General features: G+C 37.3%; 1 protein-coding gene across 2 annotated transcripts in view; it reads right to left on the bottom strand.

Annotated features, from left to right (window-relative positions):
- Window positions 1-26,551, bottom strand: part of LOC114662189 (F-box/LRR-repeat protein 19-like) — a 157,462-nt gene extending 130,911 nt beyond the window's left edge. Inside the window, exon 1 of one of the 2 annotated variants that reach the window (XM_028815560.2) lies at window positions 26,471-26,551. The gene's annotated coding sequence lies outside the window, so the exon portion shown is untranslated. Of the gene's footprint in view, window positions 1-26,053 lie in introns of both variants that reach the window. The other variant, XM_028815559.2, reaches the window with a different exon arrangement.
- Between the last annotated feature and the right edge of the window lie 1,412 nt (window positions 26,552-27,963).

The following is a 27,963-nucleotide window of genomic DNA, read 5'->3' as shown; positions in this document are numbered from 1 at the left end:
AGAGATTTTGCTAATTTTATTTACCACTCAGAATGTTGTGGAAAATCAAAAGCGCTAAACATCAGAATATTGGTTTTTGGCCTATTGATTTTTCTAAAATATCAAATTAAAACTTTGATATGTTGCCCAGCGTTAAGTGTAATGCCTTTCAGTATCTTTGATATTCACAAGTTACTGTTTAATGTTATATATTCACCAGCAAAATCAAACACCCCAGAGATATTACTATCATTAGACGCAGAAAAGGCATTTGACATGATCGAATGGAATTACCTTTTCACTGCATTGGAGAAATTTGGGTTTGGCCCGAATATTTGTGCTTGGATTAAACTACTGTATACCAGTCCAGAAGCTTCAGTTTGTATTAATAAAATTTGCTCAGACTACTTTAAACTAGAACGTGGTACCAGACAAGGATGTCCCTTGTCGCCACTGTTGTTTGCAATCGCTATTGAACCACTGGCGGTTCACTGCCGAAATTCTCATCAGATAAAGGGGATTGTCAGAGAAGGACTGGAACAGAAAATTTCTCTATATGCAGATGATATGGTCTTATATATATCGGACCCAGAAAACACTGTCCCTGCTGTTTTAACAGCACTAACAGAATTTCAAAAGATATCTGGTCTTAGAATTAATCTGAATAAAAGTATACTCTTTCCAGTGAACTCACAAGCATATAATATTAAATTAGACACCCTACCTTTTACCATAGCAGATCAGTTTAAATACCTAGGGGTAAATATCACAAGTAAACATAAAGCTCTTTATCAACAAAATTTTGGCGTCTGTATGGAAAAAATTAAGCAAGACTTGCATAGATGGTCAACCCTTCATCTCACTCTAGCCGGAAGAATTAACATTGTTAAGATGAATATCCTTCCTAAACTTCTCTTTTTATTTCAAAACATTTCAATATATATCAATAAATCATTTTTTAAACAGTTAGATTCAATAATAACCTCATTCATTTGGAACTCAAAACACCCACGTATCCGAAGAGCGACCCTACAAAGACCTCAGGCAGACGGTGGCATGGCTTTACCTAATTTTCAGTTTTATTACTGGGCAGCAAACATACAAGCCATAAAAACCTGGACACAAATAAATGCACATACACAGGCTTGGTCCGCAATAGAAGTAAAATCCTGTAGTACTTCTTTATATTCCCTGCTCTGCTCTCCAATAAATGAAAGTTATCGCAAATATACTTATAACCCAATTGTGCTTTACTCACTCAGAATATGGAACCAAATTAGGAAGCATTTTAAGATGGAAAATCTTTTATCAGTGGCACCTCTGCAAGGGAACCACCTCTTTCAACCTTCGCAAGTATATCCAGTTTTTAATACCTGGAAAAGTTTTGGGATTAAAATGCTCAGAGATCTTTATATAGACAACATATTTACATCTTTTGAACAATTACGTTCAAAATTTAACCTCCCAGCTACACATTTCTTTTACTATCTTCAAATTAGAAATTTTGTTAAACAGAAATTGCCCGATTTCCCCCACCTTGCACCCTCCACAATGCTGGAAAAAATACTGCTCAATTCCGAGGAAACAAACACTATTTCCGCAATATATAAAATCTTATTAGAGTCCCTACCTTTCAAAGATCCAAGAGGACATTGGGAAGAAGATCTCTTAATCAATATATCAGAAAAGGAGTGGAAGGTAGCAAAGCAGAGAATTCACTCGAGTTCTATATGCGCAAAGCATAGAATTATTCAACTAAAAATTATATATCGAGCTCATTTGTCTCGCTTAAAACTGTCCAAAATGTTTCCAGGCCAGGATCCAACCTGCGAGCGCTGCAACCAAGCTCCTGCCTCACTGGGTCACATGTTCTGGGCCTGCACCAAACTAACATCATTTTGGACAAAAATTTTTAAGTGCCTCTCAGACAGCCTTAGTATCACAATCCCTCCTAACCCACTAACAGCTGTGTTTGGTGTCCTTCCAGATGGACTTGAATTGGAGAAGGACAAACAAACGGTGATTGCATTCACTACACTCTTGGCACGCAGACTTATTTTGTTAAATTGGAAGAATCCTAATTCTCCTCTTATAAGTCAGTGGGAAACTGATGTTTTATATTATTTGAAATTGGAAAAAATCAAATTTTCAGTTAGAGGATCTGTACAAAATTTTTTCAAAACTTGGCAGGATTTAATCAATATTATTTTAGAATAAGAGAATTAACTATTATTGCATTTAACTCCCTTCTCCATCTCTTATTTATATAGATATTTACTTCTCCCCTTCTTTTGTCTAATGTTGCCTTATTAAAAAGCTTAAAGAAATTTTCCTTTAGCTAAGCTCTCCTTCTCAGGGATGGGGTTTGATTTGTTTTTAAATTTGTTGGGTTATAAATTGATCTGTTTTTATGGAATGATTACAATGAAAATTAATAAAAAAAAAAAAAAAAAAAAAAAAAAAAAAAAATATTCACAAGTTACTAACTAAAAGCATTCCCCATAAAAAAATCCCTTTCCCAAATTTAGATTGTGTAGTATAATATAGCATACAGCAGCAAGTTTGATGTATTGATCAGAAAGACCATCCAAGTTTCTACAAAACAAAAATGGTACTAGAGAAGTCTCATTTGAGAAAAAGTACTGTATATCAACCTACTATCTTCAGCCAGAAAAACAGCAGTATGCTATCCTTCAGCAATTTTTATGTGCTTCATATATTCCAATGATCTCTCCAATTCTTCAAGTATCATATTTGAATACATGAATACAAAATTACTTGATACAGTATAACCAATCCAAAATTTCCAAAATTGTATATACTACAGTAAATGTGCGATATTAGGCATTGTGCAGAATGCCTAGGAAATCTATAGAATGCCAAAAACTGGACATCAAAGTAAGCAACAATTACAGTGTACAGTAATCCCTCGCTATATCGCGCTTCGCCTTTCGCGGCTTCACTCCATCGCGGATTTTATATGTAAGCATATTTAAATATATATCGCGGATTTTTTGCTGGTTCGCGGATTTCTGCGGACAATGGGTCTTTTAATTTCTGGTACATGCTTCCTCAGTTGGTTTGCCCAGTTGATTTCATACAAGGGACGCTATTGGCAGATGGCTGAGAAGCTACCCAACTTACTTTTCTCTCTCTCTCTCTTGCGCTGACTTTCTCTGATCCTGACGGAGGGGGTGTAAGCAGGGGGGCTGTTCGCACACCTAAACGATACGGACGCTTGTCTAAAAATGCTGAAAGATTATCTTCACGTTGCTACCTTCTGTGCAGCTGCTTCGTGAAGCGACATGCTGCACGGTGCTTCACATACTTAAAAGCTCGAAGGGCAGGTATTGATTTTTGATTGTTTGTTTTTCTCTGCTCCTGACGGAGGGGGTGTGAGCTGCCGCCTTCAACAGCTTTGTGCCGCGGTGCTTCACATACTTAAAAGCCAAACAGCCCTATTGATTTCTTTGCTTTCCTCTCTCTTTCTGACAGTCTCTGCTCCTGACGCACACTCCTTTGAAGAGGAAGATATGTTTGCATAATTTTAATTGTGAGACGGAACTGTCATCTCTGTCTTTAACAAAAGTTTAAACTGTGCTCCATGACAAGAGACAAATGTTTGTTTGCAGTGTTTGAATAACGTTCCTGTCTCTCTACAACCTCCTGTGTTTCTGCGCAAATCTGTGACCCAAGCATGACAATATAAAAATAACCATATAAACATATGGTTTCTACTTCACGGATTTTCTTATTTCGCGGGTGGCTCTGGAACGCAATCCCCTCGATGGAGGAGGGATTACTGCAATGCAAAAAGCAAACCAGCAAAGTATAAAATAATTCCGCTAGTGACCAATATTTCCTCTAATTATGTTCAAAGGTGCATTGTATAATTATACAATTTTGCAAAATATTTTCATGACAAAATTAAATATGCACAATAGCTATGCTCTATCAGTAGTTAATATTGGTTTGTCAGCTCAGTGCACGGGAAATAAAATACAATGTGCAATTTCATACAAAATAGTGCCTGGCCAGGTCTTGTTTAAGCTTTATTTTTTGTATTTATTTTTTCATATACATCTTTTCAATAAAGTCCTTTTCATGACTCACTTTCATACTTTGCCTAAATAGTATTTGTTGCTCTGTATTATGCCTAGTTATTATATACAATGCCTAGGGAAAGTATATGGCTAATATTAAAGTAGAAGACATTTCATGCTTTGCCTAAAAACATCACACATTCTATAGATTTCCTAGGCATTCTATACAATATCTGTTTTTCACACACTGCTGCTAACATATACAGTATATTAAGATAGTAAAATTACTTTGATGGACTTAACACACATCTTTAAGTGAAAACACGCTTCACCTAAAATACTGGGTAATAATGAAACAGAAAAGAGAAATCTTTTAAATACAGTATATTAATAACTACTAAGACCAACTATTAGAACTGGTTTTCTCTTTAACGAAATCTGAAAGTAAATATGTACTAATGAAAAATAATTTTGATAATCTAAACTATGGTATAATAAAATGAAAAAAATCTTTGAAAATTAAAATAAAACTAGTTTTTGTCATTTTGATTTCACAACACATAGTTGCTGGTATATTCAATAAAACCTCACAGATGTGAAGTTAGCTTAGAGAAGAATGTCAATTTGTGTGTGCACAAGATACACTTACTATATGCTTCAACACTATCTGCTCTAAAAATGAGCCCATATATCTACAAAAGTGTCTTGATTGGGATCAGGTCACTGAACACCCCTCTCTAACTTCATGATCTGAGAAAATGCAGCAATATAAACCGCAACACTAAACTGCTGTATGAAATTGTCAACTAATAAAATATTCCTACATTAGATTAATTCAAGTTTTTTTCTGCTTTCCTAGTGACTTGGCATTTGTTCATGGTCACTGTAAAACACAATTTACAGTAAAGTTTATACTTCCAAATTGAAATAGCTAATCAGTGGAAATAATTTGAGCATTTCAATATATATTTTCATCATTATTGGATGTTTATTCAAGTACAGTATTTCTTTTTTTTTTTCCCCCAGGAGTTGTAAGGGGTCCCTTTACGAGTCTGCAGGTGCAACTGTATATGCAAAACACTGCTTGAAGTGGATATGCATAAGTGCCAACACCCTATTTATTAAACTGATGCATTAAGTTGAATAGCAAGGAGCATGGAACAGTAGCTTCAAAGCTTCTAGGGCTGCAACACAATCTCAGTGGACTTCCCCATTAGAAATCCGAGCACCACAATCCAAGACTGGTGTATTGCACAATTTAGGTGTTGTGATAAAACTTGGGGAGGAAACTAGGGAGTCCCCTTTAGAGAGACCGAGGGCTGGAGGTAGACAAAGCGAAACGGATAACCACAATGAGAGCTGATACACTAGATCAGGGGTAGGCAACGTCGGTCCTGGAGTGCCACAGTATGTGCAGGTTTTTGTTCCAACCCAGTTCCTTAACGAGAACTCAATTATTGCTGATGAAGCACATATTGCTTAAGTGACATTTTAATGCTTCATTTTAGTGGTCTCGCTTGTTAAGGTTCTCCAACCTTAATTGCTTATTTCAATCTTAAACTGCTGCATTCAGTGTTTTAATTGCTCCTTATTAGCAATAAGATGTAAAAGACAAAGCAGCCAGCAGTTCTCCAGCTAGCTTTTTTCCAATTACATCTGTGTGTGTTCATCATGCACGGTTTGATTTAATAAAACACTTAATAGAAAAATGTGACAGACTGAAAATGATCTGTTTTAGGCTTCAAATCATTTGGATGATATCCTTGGAAAGGAAAAAAATCTACGATATAAGAGCCTTACATTGCACAGACTAACAAGCCATAAAATTAAATAAGGTCTGAGATTGGCAATGATTGGTTTCTAATTAAGCAATTGGGTTGAATGAAAACCTGTAGCCACTGCGGCTCACCAGGACCGACATTGCCTACCCCTGTTTTACATCTTATTGCTAATAAGGAGCAATTAAAACACTGAATGCAGCAGTTTAAGATTGAAATAAGCAATTAAGGTTGGAGAACCTTAACAAGCGAGACCACTAAAATGAAGCATTAAAATGTCACTTAAGCAATATGTGCTTCATCAGCAATAATTGAGTTCTCGTTAAGGAACTGGGTTGGAACAAAAACCTGCACATACTGTGGCACTCCAGGACCGACGTTGCCTACCCCTGCACTAGATAATACTTCCGGAACGCATCTAAGAGTGCCAGTAATCAAAAAAAAATAGGGAAGTACTGGCCCACTTCAAGTACTGATGCAAAGAAATTCATAGAGCTTGGTCGGGGGAAATTGAATGTAAGCAGATATGCATGTGAATGTAAACAATTTCAAAGGTCATGGGTTGATGTCATCTTTCAAAGTCCACTGACACAAATGTATATTAAAACGGAGCAGCTCGCTGGGGGACCCGTCAAGTTTAAACTGATACCATTGGTTTCAGGGGCATTTTTAGGAATTACAAATATAGTCCCCTCCTTTCATTGTTGTGCACAGTCTTAACGCAGATATAAAACTGGAGAGAGAATGGGGTGGTATTATGGAGTTTCATAGACATTCATATACTGGTGTAACATTGATTGATATATTGTATATGATAGATAAAAGGATCAGGGGCTTACCACTACTGTCATGTATACAGTTTGGAAAAAGATCAGGGGCTGAAGTCACTGAAGCCCCTACCCGCCTCCCAAACACCAATGTGTTGATACTGGCTGCTCTAGAACTGGTGGACACCACTTCCATCTCTGCTTTACTCCAACTTCCTTTTTCCTTTCAGTGAAGTAACACCTACATTCACTGTAACAGCATCTAACACCAGTATTCAAGGTTTAGCAGAATTACTAACCATTGACCATCTTCTGTGAACTTCACCGAACTTTCTCCTCGTGTTTCATACCTGACTGTAAACGTCAAAGGTGATCAAATCCTTTTTCCTGTCTAGAGCACTGTCTCTTCTTCAGTCATTTGTCTTCACTTCTGGCTACTGCTGCAGTTTGGCTCGTCAATTGCTTCTGTTGTGTCCTTTGTTTGCTCAAAACACATTTCTCAGTGGATCGCAGAGCATGTAAATAGGTAAATGAGCATGATATTAATAAAATATTGATATATCAAAATGTCCTTTCTTAGTGGACACCTACTGACCAAGTTGTCCAACTATACATTTAATGATCAGCATATTAAAATTTCAGGTTGCTGGGAGCCAGTGCATCTCCCAACTACACTGGGCTCAATACAGGATTCACCTTCAGATGGGGAGCCAGGCTCACACACATCTGACTGCACATCACTTTAATATATAATGTACTTAGTTAGACTTTCAAAACTTTCAGATTGGACAGACATTGATTAATATTTTGAAGCACAGGGCAAATTTCTCCAGTCATTCGACACAAAATTTTTTAATGGAAGTACATGATTTCAGAGACATGCAATAAGCTGGGCTAATAAAAAGGCATATTTAACTGCTGAAAACAGATCAGTAAACACTGTATTATTATTTGTATAATTTTTATTTTATTATTTGTATTTTTATTCATTTTCTGAAGCCAAAGTAAGGATTATTAATATAACTATAATCTGACCAAAACATGAAAGCCTCATATTTGAATGGTACAAGAGCGAATGCGATTTCTTACAGTCAGTTCAATTAACTAATTCTGCATTAGTACCATGGCATAAGCAACAGCCAAGTCTGACCTGTTATGAAGTTGCTTGAAAACAATATGATAAAGGTTGTTTTAAAAGAATTCTGAAATCTTAAATTGAAACTTTGATTTCATAAAGGTAGCCTTACAGTTGCGGCAAAAAAAAAAAAAAAGTGGGATATAACTGGAAAATTAAAACATTGGGTGTAGACATTTTAATTAATTAGACTAGGGGGCTTTGCCCCCGGCTCACTTCACTCAACAACCACATTAACCCTATAAACCCCAAACGCCGTTGTGAAGAGGGGGGCTGAACGCACCCAGTTGCTAGTCTGAATAGCCTCTTAAACGGTTATACAATGGGAAACAAATAACAGTTGTTTTTTTTTTTTTTACCTCCTCTTTGCTCGATCAGCTGCTGGCTTGCTGCTGCTGACGTGCTGCGTGATCTGCACTTTGCTCGCCTACCACTCCACCCCTTTCCCCGCTACCCTCCAACCAGCGATATGTGCAATGTGTGTTGTGAAGAGGTGGGCTGAACGCACTCCAAGGAGACACAATCGCTCCCCCGAAATCCCTCAAACGGTGATACAATGGGAAATAAATAACAGTTGTTTTTTTTAACTTCCTCTTTGCTTGATCAGCTGCTGGCTTGCTGCCGTGTCACATGATCTGCATTTCGTGCGGCGCTTCAAACGTTTAAAAGCCTGTATAGCACCTGTCCTTTTGTCTCACTGGCTTGTCTCTCTTGTCCCCTAGACATCCTCAAACACTATGTAATCTCTTTTCCATTATTTCACCAAGTAATATTTTCCGTTTGTTTGCACTAACACAATCTTTACTCTAATTTTTTTTGAGACTTTCAAATTTTCCTACTTACATTATCTCTAACCTGCTCTATATGTGTATCACGGGACTTGTTTCCAAAGGTTGCAAGTATGACGTGACTTGTCCGTCTCACGTGACGTGAAAGTGTCTCTCTTCAAAAGATCTCTCTTCTAAAGATTACGTCTTGTCGCAGGAAAAAAGTCTTGTATCGTTGTAAGATTTTTTTTATAATAGACATGTCCACTAAATATTTATAACCGTTATTAACCAACTAAGGTCTTCTCCATATACAGTGGAACTTTGGTTCACGACCATGATTCGCTCCAAAACTCTGGTCATAACCCAATTTGTTTGTGAACCGAAGTAATTTTCCCCCATAGGACTGTATGTAAATACAATTAATCCATTCCAGACCATACGAACTGTATGTAAATATTTATTTTTAAGTTATTAAGCACAAATATAGTTATTTAAACCATAGAATGCACACCGTAATAGTAAACTAAATGTAAAAACATTGAATAACACTGAGAAAACCTTGAACAACAGAGAAAACTAACACTGCAATAGTTCACACTATAGCGCTACCAACTGCTGGCTAAAAACACTTTTTTTTTTTAACGAGTTTTAAGCACAGGGGAGAAAATGAACATTTGAAAAAAATCTGTAATTTAATAAACCACCAAGAAAAGTAACATTGCAACAATGCACACTACAAAATGATCGCTGTAAACAGAAGTGAAAGCAACATCAATCCCAGTGCATTCTTTAACTGCCTTCTCTACCTTATGCGTCCAGCTCTCTCTCTCGCTCTGCCTGTGTGTGTGTGTGTGTGTGCGCGTCTCTCTCGCGCTGCCTGTGTGTGTGTGTTTGTGTGTCTCTCTCTCGCACTGCCTGTGTGTGTGTGTGTGTGTGTCTCTCTCTCTCTCGTGTGTGTGTGTGTCACGCTCTCTCACTCTCTCTCTCTTGCTCGCTGCACAGGAAATTCACAGGGAGAGACTGAACACGTACAAACCGAAAGGGAAACTGGCTTGTTTGTATACCGAGTGTGTGGTCGTGAACAGATGCAAAAGTTTGGCAAACTTTTTGGTCGTAAACCGATTTGTACGTGTTCCGAGACGTTCGTGAACCGAGGTTCCACTGTACTGATGTAAATATATATAGACAGCAGCAAATGTCACAAACATGACAGAGTGATTTTTCTAACACCCCTGGTATGAAATGAGTTTTGTTACAAAAAAGTTTGTGTAAATTAAAACATCCCAAATAGTGTTGGTACTCAGTAATTTATGTAGTAATGATGCAAGTTTTTTTTTTTTTTTTTTTTAAATTGATTTTTAGTATTTATTTTTTTGGTTACTGAAGAGAAAATGACAATGAATAAATTTGGTTCATGCACATGTTTGGATAAATCAGGTACGTCATGATGATCATGATCATATCATTCTTTACAAACCTTACACCAAATTCTCCCCAAACATCTTTCCCTAAAATTCAACTGTCATATTTCTAAACATATTGTCAGCCAAACGGAATTCACTAAAACTCATCAGTTATTTAATAACCTTTTTTTTTCCCTACAAAGGAACAAGTAATTAACTCATTAACTTAACTCCATTAACTCATGGCAACAACTGGACTTGTACCTTTATTTTCAGTCTGGCAGCATGATCCCCTCTCCATCCCATATAAAGCTATCTTAATATAATTTCTACATCCTCTAAAGACCAAATTTATAGAATGGTCAGTTTAAATTTGTACATGGTCCAAAACTTACCCCTCACACACTTTATGATATGGCTTTGTGTGCTTATGCTATTTGTTACTTTTGTCTTCTAAATATCCTGGTCACAGGGTTTATTGTTTCCAATTGCATATCTTTCATTCTCTATTAATAATTTCTTTTTTTTTTTTTTTGCCTCATACATTCTACCTCCTGAACCTCTCAGGTTCTTCTGGATAAAGGTAACAGTAAGAGCTATTTGCTGGTCAATTAGGTCTATCCACAAAAATCTAGAACTCCTCTTTCATTAACCTAGTCTTACTTCAGCAGCATGGATCAATGGATGACCCGGCCTAAATGTTAAGAAGTGACAATCCATAACACATTTCAGTTTTAATTTCTAATTTGTCCTTTTTGATGGGTCTCTTTTCTACCTCTCCCTCTCCTCAGTCTGCACAGGCATCAATGACTAAATTCTTTAGGGACTTGTTTTACAGTGTGTTTGTGTGTGTGTGATGAATAGAGTTGTTAAACTAGTCATCTTGAGTGCTTTTGTTTTTGTTTAACTTTTGTATCAATTTTGATAGTTGCTGTTTCTTGTGTAAATTTGTTCACAAAAATGAAATGAGCAATTAACTAAATGGAAATGGCAGTTTTGTTTTACTTTGTTTCTTACATGCACTAATTAGCTAACTCACCATCAAGAACCCCACTACTTCCCTAACTTGTAAGCAACTTTTAATTGCAAACTTAAAATACAACATTGCCACATTTATTCTAGAACTTTCACGTCTGAGGTGAAATATGAGCAAAATTCAAAATATGGCATTATCTGTAATGGAAAACACCTTTAATATGCAGACTAGTGCTGGGCGGTATGATCAAAATTCTATATCATGATATTTTGTAAAATTATACCGGTTTCACTGTATTTTTTTCCCCATGCACGAGTGGATGTTAACCACATATTCCACTGCAATTATTGCAGTAGACTGGCTAAGAATAACCTGTTCCACTGTCATGAGAATTGTACATTGTACAAAAAAAAATGTAATGTGCACACAAGTATTAATACAGGTTTGCATAGCCCCATAAAAGTGATAGTTTTCAAGGGGGTGGCACTAATGAAGAGAAGGAATCACATTGCATGACAGTTCCTGTCAAAATATAGAACCTTTTTATTGAACAAATTTTGCAAACAACTGAAACTAAAATTTTGACAACATAGGCATTTAGACTTAGTAAAATATCCAGAGGTGCTTGTCAAAAGTTGTATTGCACTGAACATGTCTTAGAAAAGGAATAAATAGTAAATATTTTTTGTAAACCAACTACACTTTCTGTTAATGTTAACAACCTCTGTCCACTGACACGTTAAAGTGACTTTTTAAACAACTTTACCATCATTAAACTGCATAATATTTAAACTAATAAATAATAAAATAAATAATAGTGCAACTTCCAGTAATAATACTATTACTTCAAGACTTCAAGCCCAGGTGCATTACACAGTACAGTACACCCCCAAAATTCACGGGGGTTACGTTCCTAGAGCACCCGCGAATTGTGAAAAACTGCAACTTTTGGATGTGGTTAAAAAATGCCTTTTAAATGCCTATTTTTGTAGTTTAAACCCTAAATACAGTATGCCCCCCAAAGCACTTTAATTTCATTGCAAACTCAGCTTAATATATTACCTAAAAAAATTACCTTAATACATTACCTAAAAACAGAATGTAAAGGTAAACCGGTATACTTTAAAATACTGTACTGCTGTGTCTCCCGCGGTGCTAGAATGTAAAATACTGATGTTACTGCTATACGTACTGTAATTCATGCAAGTATGTTCTCTTTGGTATGTGCTTTCGTTTTCTTTGTTATACGTAAATACATAATTTCATTTAATAAAAATACAGTAAAATGTATGGGTACTCACCAATGATGAATGATATTGATGATGATGAAGTAGCTGTGCAGTACGATGCAAAGGATTTAAAACTCCTCGGGTGGCGCCTCTTCTTCAGGAGGGGTCGTATCTTTGGACAGGTCTTCTACTGGTGGGATTTCATGCTGGCTTTTCTTTCTAGGTTTCAGAAACATTGTGATGGGAAGTTGCTACATTGTCTCCTGTAGCGAACTGCTGGTACAATTTCCGTGCTTTCTCACGGATGATGTTACCGTCCAAAGGGATGTTCTTCTTCCTGCAGTCGGTGATCCACAACGCCAAAGCAGATTCCATCTTGATGATATTTGTATTCCTTACGGTCGTTACCTTTTTGGCACTATTACAGAAACTTACAGATACGGTACTCCACATTGCTGCTTCATTTTTCTTTATGTAGCGTGCAGTGCTTTCATTAATGCCACAGTGGCACGCTACTGCAGCATAACTTTTTAGTTCCCAGAGCAAATCCAGTAGTTCAACCTTCTCCTGGAGTGTTTTAAACTTCTTCTGGCGCTTAGGCTCAGTGCCAGAAGCCTTAGAAAGTGCAGGGCGTTTCTGCGACATCTTGTGCGTTTAAGAATAACAAAATGAATACAACAACAAAGTGGAAAACACAAGGACATTCAGCTAGAGATGCGTCACAGGGCTGCAGTCAATCAACAGCAAAGAGAAATAACACTCTCAGATTGGCTACTTTCACCATCCCAAACCGCGTTTCCCTCAGCGGTGGTAAACCCACTCACCTGGAGACGTGTCACAGGGCAGCAGTCAATCAGCAGCAAGTAGAAATGAATAACACTCTCGGATTGGCTACTTTCACCATCACAAACCGCGTTTCCCTCAGCGGTGGTAAACCCACTCATCTGGAGACATGTCACAGGGCAGCAGTCAATCAGCAGCAAGGAGAAATGAATAACACTCTCGGATTGGCTACTTTCACCGTCCCAACCAGCGTTTCCCTCAGCGGTTGCTTCCTGTTCTCTCTACAGCACAGTATTGCTACAAAAAGTGCCATAAAAAATTGCGGAGGATATTTGCGCTTTCCACTAACAATTAATAGTTAGGTTCTAAGGAAAAATCTGCAAACGACTGAGTCTGCAAACCATGAACCGCGACTTCGCAGGGGTCTACTGTACTCACCAAATAAAAATAAAATAAAATAAAACAAGTGCAACTTGGTGATGACATCTTTGCCAACTGATCCATCATTAAGGCAAATTGCATTAATATGGACCTTGCTTCAAGCTAAGCTATATGCATAATAAAACTGCAACTTGCATTTATAATGCTATTTGTGGTATAGCCCTATGGAATCGTATTAGGGCCACAGTGAAGAAAAAAAATAAGGACACAGGGAAGAAAAAAAAACTATGTCGAGAATAAAATCGACATGTTGACTTTATTCTAAAGTCGACATTTCCACTTTATTCTCATAGTTTATTTTGTAATTAAAGTAGAATGTCGTAAACTAAACTTCATCCTAAAATCTGTTTAATTTACTAGATTTTCTCAAATCCCGTCATAAGTTAATGTAGCACATTAAATGTTTTGTGTTAAGTGTTCCCCGACCCAGTTGTTAATCGCTATACGCTTCTTAAACTGACTTCCTCTACACTAAGAGGAGGTGCAGGCAGCAATCGCCTCACAGAATACATTCACTTCATGATATTCCTGCTCTCTGGAAATTTAGAATGCGAAGATAAATATTTGATATCATTTTCAGGATGAAATGCATTAAAGCAGGTATTAAACATGTACGGTAGTGGGGCGGTAGTACTGCTCCCTCACAGTAAGGGGTCCCCAGGTGTACGTTCAGTATAGAGAACTTTATGGCAGGTGTGACGAGGCTCCAAAAAACTGGATGTAAGAATGGGTATCGCACACGTTTAACTTAAATATTGTATAAAATGTTTTGTTCGTGATCGTGTTCGGAGACACGAACACAGAATTCAATGGATGTTCTTCTGAGCGGGCTTTCTTTATTGCATGCGTGCTGTCTCTGTCTGACGTAATAAACCCCCAGTTCCTATCCTTCCTTTTTCTTCCTCCACAAAACCAATCACCACACGATAAACATCTTTGTGAAATTAAAACTAGTTATAAACTTAGACCACGGAGTGTTCACAACTTTAAAAAAAAAATCTTCGTTATACATATTTAATTTTGCCATCCATTCAGGGTTGCGCCCATCCCAGCAAGCATTGTGTGTGAGGCAGGAGCAAATCCTGAATGGGGGCGCTAGCACATCGCAGGGTGAATACGAGCAATACACACACTAGCAGGGTTAATATAGCATAACAAAACCCCACATCCTACATGACTTTGAAAGGAAACTGAAGCACGCCAAGTAAACCCACCAGAAAAACATGCAAATTCAAAGCAGGGAACACCCGGGATCCCTTTGCTGCGAGGCAGCAGTGCAACCTCCACGCCACCGTGCCTCCCACATGATTAATACATGCTTTCATGCATTTCATCACGAAAATTATATCAAGTATTTATCTTATCATTCTAAATGTTCAGGGAGCAGGAATATCATGAAATTAATGTATTCTGTGTGCTGCCTGCGCCTCCTCTTAGTGCATGTCAGTTTAAGAAGCACGTAGAGATTAACATGGCTCTGGGAGCACTTAACAAAGCATTTAATGTGCTACATAACTTATGACAGGGTTTGAGAAAATCAATTAAATATTAATTTTAAGATGAAGTTTAGTTTACGATGTTCTACTTTAATAATAAATTACGAGAATAAAGTCAACATGTCGACTTTAATCTTGACAAATGGTGAGAATAAAGTATAAATGTAGAGAAGTCAACATGTCGTCACACGTATTACATAGTACCCAGGTACATTACAAAGTTTTGAAATAAATAAAACAAGTATCACTTGGCTTCCAGTATCATTCAGTAGTATAGAATCAGTATTCACACATTTGAACATAATGGTCCACATCCGACCTTTTAAATCTAAAGTATCGCCAGACAACAGACATGACTCGTTTTTCCAGCAAAACTTCTTCTGTGTCATCATGTTCAACTTTATCGTCTGCTACAGCTTCAGTTTCGGAATGTTCTCGGTCCATTTTCACCACGCAATACCTCCACTACCTCATGTATTCCGTTGTATATGTGTTTAGCGGTGTAGCAGTGAAAAAGGTCCCCCTTAAACAATTTCCCGCTGCACCACGTTCCGAATGTTGTTTAGGCAATTTAAACCGGTGTTGCGGTACAAGAAAAATCCATATCATAACAAAAATAAAAAACGGTTTTCGGTATGAACCGGTATACTGCCCAGCACTAATGGAGACTGCTAAAACACAAACATTCACAAATTATTCACAAACAAAAAACATAGGAAAAGTAACAACTGTAGCCAGACCTTTGGAGGTGTAGCATCTCACAGCATAAATGGTTAAGTCTGAGAGCTTCCAAACATTTTGAACAGCCTACTTTCATATTAAAGAGTGAGTTTCGCCATGGAAATATTCACTTCAACATTTATTTTCAGAAGTAGCTGATGTACTCAAGATGAATTTGTTGATCTAAAATGTGGATTCCATTTACTGTCCATTAGATCAAGAATAACTTTCAGAGACTGAAATATCAGTTAGGCACACAGCTATATTGCATACATCATCTCCTGTTAGTGGGAGTTATCAGAAGATTTTTCTTACTGAAACTGCAAAGGGTATGAAAAACAAATAACAAGCATACTTTGCTCTGTCATTCAAAGCTATCCAGACACAAAATAAATTCAGTCTCTTTTTTTGTTTAACACTAGAATTACCAAAACCTACGAAAAACTCATAAACCTGGCCCACCTTAAATCCCTTCGCACCTCTGTGTGCATCTTTTGTCTTGTAAATGTGTCAATAAGGGCGGCACGGTGGCGCAGTGGGTAGCGCTGCTGCTCGCAGTTGGGAGACCTGGGGACCTGCGTTCGCTTCCCGGGTCCTCCCTGCGTGGAGTTTGCATGTTCTCCCCGTGTCTGCGTGGGTTTCTACCGGGCACTCCGGTTTCCTCCCACAGTCCAAAAACATGCTGGTTAGGTGGATTGGCGATTTTAAATTGGCCCTAGTGTGTGCTTGGTGTGTGGGTGTGTTTGTGTGTGTCCTGCGGTGGGTTGGCACCCTGCCCGTGATTGGTTGCTGCCTTGTGCCCTGTGTTGGCTGGGATTGGCTCCAGCAGACCCCTGTGACCCTGTGTTCAGATTCAGCGGGCTGGAAAATTGGTGGATGGATGTGTCAAACACAAGCATCTCCCCCATCCCCATCCCCCCCCCCACAAAGGGCAAGAAATTCTCCCAGTTCAAGCCTTGATTATCTGGGAGTGAGCTACCTAGAGTTGTATAGGGTAAATAATTTAATGTGTGTTCCATGTCTACAACAATCTATGTAAACACATCGTTAAAACAGAAATGTTTTTCATGTTTTAGTAATAAATGACAAAATGTAGATATGAACTGTATAATGTGTGAAGGCTGAAGTCCAAATATCAAATAAACACTTTCACAAAAGGTACAAGGACAATACGACAGCTTCTGTGGTGCAGTGGCAAGAACTACTGACTTATAATCCAGAGGTCGCGAATTCGAAACCACCTCCCTCGTATATTTACCATTTTGTGTAGCTGCTGTTTATTGTTAATATTATAAAATAAAAACATACATTTGATCTATGTCTGTAACAGCCAGTGAAAAATTATAGTACTTGTAAAAGTTAGCGGTTTTTTTTTACTTTTATTCTCTCAGTAACAATCACAAAACGACACCCACCCCCCGCCCCAGATCTGACGCAGTTAGTTTTTATCTGAAACTGGGAATAACTGTAGATGTGAGTGGTGTTTTGAGACAATGGAACTGGAAATTCTCTGATGTGGAGGGATAAAAGCGGACACAAAAATGCTGGTGAATCTGCCTTCTTCATATCTCATTGTCACTTAAATTTTTTTATTCAATTTTATTGAGTGTGCCTGCTCACACTTAATTAGTATGCACGTTATGGTCCATGATGTCAAAGCAACACTGACAAAAAAACAAACAGGTATATATGATATTTGGAATAATTCATTTTATGACCTCTATAGTACATTTCGGAAAACATTAAGGTACTGATGTAACATTATTCATATTATTTAATTCATGAAATTATTTACCCTATACAACTCTAGGTAGCTCACTCTCAAGATAATCAAGGCTTGAAGTGGGAGAACTTCTTGCACTTTCTGTGGCGTATGGGAGAGGGGGGTTTCGGGGGATGGAATAGCAGGCTGCTTGTGCTTATACACACATTTACAAGATAAAAGATGCTGACGGAGAGGTACGAAGGGATTTAAGGTGGGCCAGGTTTACATGTTTTTTCATAGGCTTTGGTAATTCTAGTGTTAATAAGGATTTTGAAACTTCAGAGGAATAAGAAACTCTGCACACTGTCTATTCATATAATTTGAAAAAATTAGGGAAACTAATGCTTGTTGGGGAAACAAAATGGGATGAGGAAATGGCCCACAACTGCTGAATTCCCAAAAGGTATTAAAAGGATTTTGGAAGAGTACTGTAAACAGACACTGAATATCGTTTGTCTTGTAAGGTGTAACTTCTGTCAGTATGCCCACAAAGTAATGCAACAGGCTCTCACAGCCAGTCAAATCTTATAGCAGATATACCAAAAGCACATTTGTCTGCTAAGACAGTTTGGCAATTATCAGACTCTAAAGTAAACTGAAGATGTCCTTTTAATTGAATAGGTTACCAAACCACTATCAACACCTCCATCATCCATCCACTCCCCCCGCCCCCAACCCAACAAGTATTTGTTGTTTGAAAAACACTGTCACTTGTCACTACTTCTAAGAAGATAGGGCGGATGTCGACATCCAGGGGTAGAGGGCAACATTCAGCTGTTAATAGCGACAAAACTCACTGTTATGTCACAGGCATTCCCTCTCTGCTCAGAGGAACGTTAGACTCATTGACTTGGCATCTAATCCTTGCGTGTGCATGAGTTATGAAATATAAACTAATCTAAACAAAGGCAAGATGGCATCGACATCTCACGAGGGAGCGAAGCGAGTGCAAAAAAGAAAATACAGATGATGTATCGGACTCTGATTTTTCAGAATCTGATTTTGTTGACAGTGATCAGGAGATCGAGCAAGAGAGTGAGGAACTGGCATCAGCTGATCGGACACCAGCTGATGCCACCCCAGCTGATCAGCTGCCAGCTTAGCGCATTCACGAAGCCAGCATGGTTCATGTGGGAGGAATACCCAGACATTGATCCGTGGGAGTCAAACTGGCTACCGGACTTCACAAGACAGCATGGCTTGCTGTTAGACTCGACAGATTACCAGCCGCTGAACTACTTCAGGCTGCTCTCTCCTGATGCTGTTTTTAGCTACGAGACAAACCGGTATGCAGAGCAATTTTTTGAATCGCGGGCTGCGCTTGAACCGCATTCTCGTTTTTCAAAGAGGAAACCCACAACAAAAGACGACATGAAGGGCTTTGTGGCATTACAAATAGAGATGGGACTAGACTGGTGATATAACTTCAGTGGTCCAAACATGCTTTGTCCCCTGGTGCCTTTGGACAGGTTATGCTGCGTGAGAGGTACGTGCCGCTGCAAAGTTTTATTCACTTCTGTGATAACCAAAAGCAAATCCCAAGGGGTGAGCGAGGCTATAACCCCATGTATAAAGTTCAGCCCCTGTTTGACATTGTGGAACCAACATATAAACAATTTTATCAGCCTGGCAGTGATTTGTCTGCGCATGAATCTATGATAAAATAAAAGGGGCGCCTTTTTTTCTGACAATATATGCCAGGCAAGCCCACAAAGTATGGCATAAAGGATTTTGTACAGGCAGAAGCAAAGACTGGTTTCTGCCTGAAAGTAATTACATTATACAGGAAAGTATTTCTTTCAAAGAGAGAACTGTCCCTTGACAAGTCAGGTTGTGCTGGAGCTGCTTCAGGGCTATGAACATTTGGGTCATGTTGTGTACATGGACAATTTTTATACATGCCCAGAATTGTTCATGGAGCTACAGTGCAGGGGAATTGGAGCTTGTGGCACAGTGAGGGTGAACAAGAGACACAGGCATTCACAGTTCAAGCCAGACAGGCTGAAGAGGAAAAGAGGTGACAATCCAGTTTTCATGCGGGAGGAAAATTTGGTGGCATTGGCATGGCACAATGTCAAACGGGTGACTTGTCTCTCTACAGTACACACTAACAATATATGTGAAAAATTGCAGCAACAGACAATTGAAAAGGAAATACCAGTGCAACTCATATTGTAAGCAGTGCAATGTGGCAAAGCATGCAATTGGCTGCTTTGAGCGTTATCATACTTTACAGGACTTTGCGGTGTAACATGTATGGGATATGTACGTGAAATCATATAGTATGCAGGCTCATACAACATGCAAGACAGCAACATTTGTCAAAAGTAAATATTTTTTGCTGATTTGATATGTTAAACAATTGCTTTGTGTTCCTTTTTAAAAAAAGTTAGTTTTTGAAAAAATATTCAGCCCTGGGAGAAAAAAAAAAATTAGCCCTAAAAGAGTTAAGGTCTACAAGTGTCAGTTTATTTTATGTTCCAAACAATGCATCTGTTAGTAAAATTCACCATAACTACAAAACAGTCTGATACAACTAATATGTGGAAACATCCGAATGTTTCTATACAGGTTGATATTCTAAAATGACTTTTCATTCAGCTCTGCTTTATTTTCCCACGGCTCTTGCCAACTCCCCCAAGTCATAATGTTAAACTATCCTGTGTCCTAATATGCACAGAAGTGCTGAAGAATTATGCCACTATTTAATTATGACAACATGACAACACCACCTTCCAAACAAGTAAGAACAAGTTTGTGTGTGTCTATTTACATTGTCCAAAATGACAAGCCCTGTGAAGAGAATGTGTATATGCAGCAGTTTCTCCTGGATGAAGTGAAAGCCTAAGGTTAATTTTACTCAGGAATCGCACTTACACTGTGGTGATTCAAAATGGAGTATGTTTAATGGCTGTAAGCACATAATTTGACTGAGAATTTCAGTGACTTTCTTTTTAGTGACTTAACCGTATGCCTTTTAAGTTTATTTTGTAGTCTAAGACACTGCATTATTTGTTTTTGTTTTCCCATCGCCTTTCACATAGGGTATAATATTTGAATTAAAAAAGGGTTTCTTGGCTTATATACATGTATTTTTAAATTAAGCACAAAACTGTGTAACAACATTCCTGCCTTGTGCTCACTGCTGACTAAATAAACTACATCTCTTAGTAACTTTGGCCCAGACAGATCAGGCACAGATATTAAATGGTTGCATCTTTCAAGCTGATTTACAGTAATCCCTCACTATATCGCACTTCGACTTTCGCAGCTTCACTCTATTGTGGATTTTATATGTAAGCATATTTAAATATATATCACGTATTTTTCGCTGGTTCGCAGGTTTCAGTGGACAATGGCTCTTTTAATTTCTGGTACATGCTTCCTCAGTTTGGTTTGCCCAGTTGATTTCATACAAGGGATGCTATTGGCAGATGGCTAAGAAGCTACCCAATCAGGGCACGTATTACGTATTTAAAAAAAAAACTCCTCACATATATTGCACGGGGGCTGTTCGCACCTCTAGAGGATACGGCCGCTCCTCAAAAAACGCTGAAAGACTACCTCCACATTGCTCCCTCCCTTGCTGGGCTTACTTGTGGTTGCTTTGTTGCGCGATATGCTTCCCACATGGTGTTTCACATACTTAAAAGCTCAAACAGCACCTATTGATTTTTGATTGTTTGGTTTTCTCTCTCTCGCTCTGACATTCTCTGCTCCCGACGGAGGGGGTGTGAGCAGGGGGGCTGTTCGCTCCCCTAGAGGATACGGACACTCGTCGAAAAAATGCTGAAAGACTACCTTCACATTGCTCCCTTCCTTGCTGGGCTTCCTTGCAGCTACTTTGTCAAGTGACATGCTTCCCGCACGGTGCTTCACATACTTAAAAGCTCGAACAGCACCTATTGATTTTTGATTGTTTGCTTTTCTCTCTCTCTGACATTCTCTGCTCCTGACACACACTCCTTTGAAGAGGAAGATATGTTTGCATTCTTTTAATTGTGAGATGGAACTGTCATCTCTGTCTTGTCACGAAGCATGTTTAAACTTTTGAAAAAGAGACAAATGTTTGTTTTTGAATAAAGTTCCTGTCTCTCTACAACCTCCTGTGTTTCTGTGCAAATCTGTGACCCAAGCATGGCTATAAAAATAACCATATAAACATATGGTTTCTACTTTGCGGATTTTCACCTTTCGCGTGGGGCTCTGGAACGCAACCCCCGCGATTGAGGAGGGATCACTGTACTTTCATAGGTGGCAATAATGGAAAGATCTTTTTGCATGTAGTGCAATATTTTTTTTCTGTACGTCCTTATACAAGGGTATACTTAAAACTTTTTTTTATTTTTTAAATCCTACAATTTCTGAATCTGATTTCTCTATTACATGGTGGTGGGCCTTCAAAGCCTATACTGCCAACTTTGAGGAAAACAAGAAACAAATCCTGGATAGGACACCAGACTAGTGAAAAACTTATAAACCACAAGCTTCATACTGAAAATGAACAGGTAAATTATATATTGAAGAGGTTCAAAATGCATACCTTCGATATAAAACTTACAAGTATCCCACAGCCACTTTTACCATTAGGCAGTATACCACAGTTACATAGCTTTATGCTGCTTTCACATTTTATGGGAAATTTAAGGTACTAGTTTTGAAGTCATATCTTCTCAGTACCTACTGTTCAGTAGCATTTCAAATTCTGATTTCAATTTTAAGAAAAACGTTGTGAGAGTTTCTGATCAATTGGCACAATAAGTTACAGACTCACATAAATGTTTTCTGTAAATAAAAGCCAAACAATGACATTAACTTGGTATTGCATTGCTACAAACACACAGGGGTCATGAAATGCCATTCTTGCTAACTTTGCTATATGTTTATTTGTATAACTTTTTATAATCAAAAGACACAAACAGTGAAGATTACATCACAACTTGTGAATATGGGAATCAAGTTATCTGCAAATTATCCCATTTGGAGATCCCACTTGGAATGGTGTTCACCTGAAATGTCCCAAGGGGAAACCTGTATTTCTCATATTTTACACAGTATGTGAATGTAGCATTAGTCTGTGTTGAGGAAGATACTAAGTATTATCAATAAATGAACTGTTTCGCTTTAAATCCCTTCAACAAGTCAGTACTGCATAATTAATCACATACCATTAATTAAATTATTGCAACACACTGGGTGCCTTGAAGCTTTTCAAAAAAATTGAAGATGACCAAAAAAACTGGACAACTGTAAATGTCTTAATGTAAAATGACTCTTAGCAACTACAAAGTTTAAAATCATTCAAAGCAGTTTTCTCCCCAAGGCATTTTAGCAGGGTGTGTCAAGGTGACTGTTAAGCACTACTCGTTTATCTATTCCAAAGATCAATTTTGCAAAGACCCATTATAAGAGCAATGGTATTGTTATTTAAAGGTATTTGTTACATTACATAAGACTTGCACAGTGTTTTATGGTGTAAATGATTGTTTTCCGACTTGATGCTAAAAGTGGTTAGCTACACACAAACATAGTTGAGCTCTTAAGGTAGGGAAGAAGAAAAATGTTTTTGATCATTACTAATTAGCACACTGCCTATTAACCAATTAGATAAAAAATAAAATGTAGAAAGAAAGAAAGAAAGAAAGAAAGAAAGAAAGAAAGAAAGAAAGAAAGAAAGAAAGAAAGAAAGAAAGAAAGAAAGAAAGAATTCCTACCAAGGAATTCTCTTAAATAAGTTAAGCATTGTCATCATAAACAAACAATGGAATTTCTAATAAACTGAGTATCACTCCTTTTGGCTGAGCATTTATAGTCTTTTACAGTATTACAATTACAGAACAATTGAGATAAACAAAGTTGGAGATTTCTGCCTCAGTGCATGAAACCTAGGTGAACTTATTTTCAGTACAACTAAAGGCTATGTCATATTACGCTACTTTTCCCAGAGATTGGCAGCCTTAATTTACATAATTTCATAATCAGTCATTGGCATGCTCCCATGAAGCCAGTTGCGTAATGTGACATGCCCATTGATAAAATCAAACAGGTTTGAATATGTCTTGAATTGCAGCAGGCTCTTCATGCATGAGACCTGACAGCCAATAAATGCTGATGCAGAAGCACAATGTATACAATGCAGCAACAAGGAATAAGAAACAGGAAACTTTGGACCTCACAAAGAGAACAGACACTTGCCTGTCTAATGTCTCATGTTTTATGTACCACGATAGAATGGTGGGGGGTTGGGGGGGGAAGAGATTGTGTGTGAACTTGCCATACCTGTTAACCCTTCGCACATCATGGGTTTTGTCAGGCAGCATGCTATTCAGTCTCAGAAAAAGGGGTGAGCTCCACTGTGTTGGGAGCTTGTAATGCAATCACTAAATGCAACATGTACAGAAATAAGATCAGCAACTGCATTTGGAAAATTCGACACAACCCACCACTAGCAGTCATGTAACAGGATATCAGCTTATACAAATAATTAATGGATACAGTTAAACGTTAATGGTACACCATAATTATGTAAACACAATGTTTAAGGCAACCAATTTTAAGGAAAATTTCTAATGCTTAAGGTTCCAAACAGCAAAACATTAAATATATAAACAGACCATCCCTTCCTCACAGTGATTTTCATATAATAAAGTACATGATGAGTGGTATAAAAAGGTTTTGATTAAATGTACATGACTATCACACATACAGAATCATTAAACTTCCATTTACATTGAAAATTATGACAATTTCACATACTTTCACTAAATTAGGCTTTATGTTGCTTCATGGCAGCATTAAGAAACATTTCTTAATGAGCAAATGTCACCTATACAATATTCAGAAAAGTAATAGAAAGCAGCAATTTTAAAATTATGTTAAATTAAGTATGAATTCACAACATAAAACTGTTGTCTCTGGAAGCAAGGCAGTCAACAAACAATTTTCAATGTGTGTGTAATTTTTATCTAGTTTAAGAATGCCATGCCTGACCAAAATTTTGACCCAAAAAAAAAAAAGACTAGTGCCTGTATTGTACAAAGATTTAAATTCATTCTTCTACCAGGAATACTGAATTAACCATGGTTATATATATCTTTATAACAATACTTTTAAACATGTAGATGCATACATTAATGCAAAGTAGACAGTATACTACAATTTCAGCTGTTCTGTTATGTACTGTACTTATTATTTTATTTTTAAACCATTATACTTATATTAAGAAAAGGTCAAAAATAAATTTATGTCATTTAAAATTTTGGATATGATTAACTAAATTATTTACAAAAAAGGGGAAATTCAAAGGAGGAGTATGTTTACTAAAATAAACCCATTAGTCAATACAAACATCATTAACAGTTATTGGTGCTGTAAAGGGAGCAGTGAAAGTGTATGTATTAATTAATGCACTACTAAAATAAAAAGTATTCCAGAAACTGACAACCTCCTTCAGCTCTAAAGGATTATGCTATTTATGCTTCCTATAACATGTTTAAATGGCTGTCACAGTAAAACTAAAGAATATATAAATGTCCAAATAATTGTAATGTTGTGTTGTACAAACCAATCTTACTGTTTCATTAAGCTTTAATGTTGCCCTTAATGATGAAATAAGTGCATAAATATTCATACTTCCGTGAACCAAAATGTCAAGCTAATATTTCTTGCTGAACAAGATATTTTGGTTAAACAGGAAATTCCCTACTATTTTTTTCTTTAAAAAAAAAAAAAAAAATCAGGATTGATACCTGTGCTGTTGTAATTAATAAAATAATTTTGAAGTCTATACACCCATATTTTTTTTACTGCTTTTTGACTTAAAGAAAAAAAAATCCCTTACAATTGCTTTGATTTACGTTGTCAATTTACAATTTTAAATGAAAAAATTATAAAAGTACATTTAGAAAACATACCAACTACTGTACATGTACAGCAACAAACATTCCAAACTGATCTGATCTCTCGATTCGTCATTGATCTGAATGAACACTGTAATTTGAAGAAATAATAATTTAGCATCACTACCTTAATCTGTTAACACGTAAAAGACATCAGTATACTTTTTTTTTTTTTTTTTTTTTTTAAACATCGCTGAGCTGACATTCAAAATTTAAAAAAATAAGAATCTTGTTTATGCTGCTCGCATTTAAAACATCCATTCATTCATCGATCTGACCTTCTTTTATCCCATTAAATGTTTACAAACATACATTTCGATAATTAAAAGAATGATCATTAAAGAACTTTCAAAAGCTCATTGCACTTGTTTCACACTGAACAGAAATGTATTATTTGAGGCTTCAGATAGCAACACCGGAAATTACCCTGACACAACATGTGAAAACAGTACAGGGATTTCCTAAGGCCAATACTACTCTGTTAAGGAGGGAGATGATAGGCAGTTTATATGCACCCTAGGGTGCGCTCCGGCGCCACTCCGAGCACAAAGACTAGGAGCAACATGCAATTACGTAAGACTCTTTTCCTCGTAAATGCAGCTGAATGCGTACCCCAATGTCGGCCACCTCGATTACAAATCCCCGCGACATGAAAAGCACACGTAGGCAGCGAAGATAAAGCAGCTTCATCGTAGAGAGACAGTGCCATACAATGAACATCAAATGCGATTATCACAAGTCGCTCTCGCGTTTTTGTGCACTATCCTCATGTTCTCTACCACTCTAAACACACAAGGAAAACGCGCCTCTCTCCTGGAGGGGGAAAAAACATAAATAAATCCAATCGCGCCAGTCTCCGCAAACACTGACCTGTCTCTCCCTCGCATGCTCCCGGATCCCACATTCAAACAAGTCGGGGGCTTTTGCTCGCTGGCTTTCTTCTCTTTTTTAATTTTTTTCTGGTCCTCTTTTGCAGCTCTCACAAATTCCCCATTCTTTCAAACCAGACGACAGAGACGAGCAACGGTGTATCCCGGAACAGCCGACGACAAGCAGTCTGGGTGGGAAAGAAATTCTTTTGCTTTTTGAATGAAGGAGTGATTGTGTGCAATAGGTTGTTGTTGTTGTTGTATTTAATATTATGCACTAACCGTTCGCCTCTTCAGTTAAAAACAAACCGTGTTCAATTTACTTTGTTAGATAATTATTCGCCACGCTTACGTAATGGGAATCAACATAGCACAAATACCTCCAAAACACAAAATCATAATAAATTATAAAATAAACCTCATGCGTTTTCAGCACTATGAGCTGGTGTCTCCATTATGCCCTGAATAAAATCATGGCGGGCCTGAGGGTCACCCCCTCCCTCTTTCACCTATAGGGGCGGGGATAGTGAAGATGGGCGTTGTAGTTCTCCACTTTTCCCCTTTGCACTTATGTAAAAGAAGGGATCGCAACAAACGACTACAGACACAATGGCTCCCAAACCCTTGACCCCATATAACTTCCCGAATGGGACACACGGACTCTTGTAGGGAACAGTAGGCTACGAAATCGCCGTATCCATTGTTTTATTCAGGAACAATGATGTCACAGGACTACAACTGAAATGCCGATTGGGGGCGCGGCTTTAAGAGTAACCGGATGCATGGGATATGTAGTTCTATCTATCTATCTATCTATCTATCTATCTATCTATCTATCTATCTATCTATCTATCTATCTATCTATCTATCTATCTTTTAAATGTAATAATAATTTTACAGGAATGTTAAAATATTTTGTTAACTATTAATAAAAAAGAAAACAAAATGAATACATACACATATAAAAACACAAAAGTAACACTCCTAGTATTATTGTTATCTCAGACAATGTCAATACTTTTTTCACTATACAAGTATGCATCCTTTAGAATTCTTTAATTATCCTTTAATGGATAATTGGGTAGAACCAAGCTACAAACCTTTTCATCCCTGGTGCTAATTTAAAATAGGCAAAATTTTGTTACGATCTGATTGTATTTTCCAGATCTATCTATCTATCTATCTATCTATCTATCTATCTATCTATCTATCTATCTATCTATCTATTTTTCACTCTGTCACAGCAAATTGCAAAATTGCAACATGTTTTTAAAATAAGCTTTGGAAAAAAAGATAGTTAAAACTTGTACAGTAAATTGCTGGAATAATTTTTCAACGTTTTTTTTTCAGTTTTTTTCATTTACCAATAACAATCAAACACCAATTTTTTTTTCATAGAACTTATTTTGATTGGAATTGATAAACAAAACTCATTAAAGCACTAATATGAGCATGAGTTAATGCCTGTCATGGTGAACATCATGCATATAATACTTTACATTTTGAACCCAAGCAGGTTAGGTTACTTGATTCAGAGACACAAAGCAAGACCATTGTTATGTTTTCAGTGTACATGAGAGGTATACAGAAAGTAAACTTATGAATAAATTCAACACTTACTCATGCAACAACATCATAAAAATGGTTTTATTTAGGAGATTTTGTGCATTTCATTAATGGGTATTTATTGTAAGCTGTTATACATTTTATCTTACTAATAGTATGAAAGGGTTTTTTTATGACAGGATGCACTCTTGAAAAGAAAAGAACGAGACAAACTAGAATGACTTGAGAGTTAGGAGGAGTATCAAATGGAATTCCTTAAGGCTCAGTGCTTTGACCCCTGCTGATATGCCAAGGTGAAAATACAGCATATTTCTTCACACTACTTTGCCACTAAGTTTACATTAA

This window comes from Erpetoichthys calabaricus, chromosome 12, assembly GCF_900747795.2.
Source record: "Erpetoichthys calabaricus chromosome 12, fErpCal1.3, whole genome shotgun sequence".
Lineage (NCBI taxonomy): Eukaryota > Metazoa > Chordata > Cladistia > Polypteriformes > Polypteridae > Erpetoichthys > Erpetoichthys calabaricus.
This window is presented reverse-complemented; position numbering and strand designations above follow the sequence as displayed.